Here is a 1,746-nt window from a genome sequence, read left to right as displayed (position 1 = left end):
AAACATAACTTGAATTTTATTCTGCTAGGCACTCAGGAAAGTAGACAGCCTCAAGAAACTGCTGTCTGACCTGGATGCCAAAGTGAAAGTGCAGAGAGCTCCCAACAAGGATGTGCAGAAGGAGACTGCAGATCTTAGTGAGGTGAGGATGGGGGCACTAGGGGGAGGTTCAACTCGGCTAATGAAGGCCGCCTGCCGCGTGCACCGCTGGCTGTGCTTGGGGGTCCGGGCCGGGCCGGGCCGGGCTCCTCCCTCCCTCCCTCCCTCTTTCCCTGCTTTCCTCATGGGGCGGCTGGCCGGAGGATGCTGCTGGATCACCACCGCCTGCAGGGCCCCGAGGAGTCGCAGCCGCCGGAGGTGTGGGCAGCAGCAGCAGCCGAGGAGGAGGAGGAGGAAAAGGAGGAGGAGGAGGAGGTGTGGGACCCGTGCGCCTTGGGGCCGCTGTTCATGCGCATGGGGCTGCTGAGCCAGGCCGAGGGCTCGGCCTACGTGGAGCTGGTGAGCGGCACCAAGGTTCTGTGCGCCGCCTGGGGCCCGCGCGAGGCAGCCACGGCGGCGGAGCTGGGTGGCGCGGCGGCGGTGGGGCGGTTGGTGTGTGAGTTCCGGCGCGCGCCCTTCGCTGGGCATGGGCAGCAGGCGGCAGCGCGCGAGGCAGCGGTGGAGCACGAGGCGATGGCAGCGGCACTGCGTGAGGTGCTGGAGCCAGCGGTGCAGCTGACGCGTTACCCACGCGCACGCCTCACCATCAGTGCGCTGCTGCTGCAGGACAGCGGCTCCGCCCTGGCCACCGCCGTCAGCGCTGCTGCACTGGCGCTCGCCAGTGCTGGCGTGGAGATGTACGACCTGGCGGTGGGCTGTGGCCTGTGCTGGCCGCCCGGTGCCGCCGCCGCCTGCTGGCTCTTGCAGCCTAGTGAGGCTGAGGAGCGCCGCCGCCCTCCTCACTGTGGCCCTACTGCCCTCCCTCAACCAGATGTTGGGGCTGCTGGGCTGTGGCCAGGGCGGCCCCCCTGACAGCTGGGCCCAGGCCCTGCGCCTTGGCCTCAATGGCTGCCACCGCCTCTACCCCGTGCTGCGGCAGAGCCTTCTGCGCGCTGCCTGGCGCCATGCCACCCCCTCCACTGCCTGAGCTGGCCTGAAGGGCCTCCTCCGCTGCCGCAGGCCCCGGAGGCCAGCAGAGTGGCCTTGTACTGCTAGAGCCCCCGGATTTGTCCCCCTGCACTGCCAGAGGCCTTTCTGGAGCAGCCCCCCACTGCCCGAGCCTGTTGGAGCCCAGCTGAGCAGCCGCCTGCATTGCCAGAGACCCCCAGAGCCTTCCTGAGCTGCCCCTCACAGCACCACAGACCTCCTAGAGCACCCCAGCTGCTGCCTGAGCAGCCCGTCCATATTGCTAGAGGCCCCCCCCACCTTGAGGGGCCTTCACACCACCTAAGCGCCCCAGAAGCAGCCCCCCACACACACACACTGCCTGAGCTGCTGTGGAGTGGACCCCGTATCACCTCAGCTGCCAGAGCCTGCCTGTGCCCCCCTCCCCTCCACACCACTGAACCCCCCTCCCCCAAGGGACTGCCCACACTGCTGAGAACAGCTGCTTTAACCACTGGATCCCCCCAAGAGCGTCTTCGCACCTGCTGGAGCCCCCCAGTCAGCTACCCGTGCTGCTGGAGCCCACCAGAGTCTACTAGGCCACCCCTGGACTCACCAAGGCCCAAAGCTTGGAGGTGGCCCTGGTGCCAAGGATGAGACTGC

General features: G+C 67.7%; 1 pseudogene; it reads left to right on the top strand.

Annotated features, from left to right (window-relative positions):
• Positions 1-303: 303 nt before the first annotated feature.
• Positions 304-1,266, top strand: LOC146600634 (exosome complex component MTR3-like; annotated as a pseudogene).
• Positions 1,267-1,746: the final 480 nt, after the last annotated feature.

Source organism: Rhea americana, unplaced genomic scaffold (genome assembly GCF_003343005.1).
Source record: "Rhea americana isolate MKP2758 unplaced genomic scaffold, rheAme1 scaffold_1193, whole genome shotgun sequence".
Taxonomy (NCBI): Eukaryota; Metazoa; Chordata; class Aves; order Rheiformes; family Rheidae; genus Rhea; species Rhea americana.
Note: the sequence above shows the minus strand (reverse complement) of the source record. Positions and strands in the feature narration are given on the sequence as shown.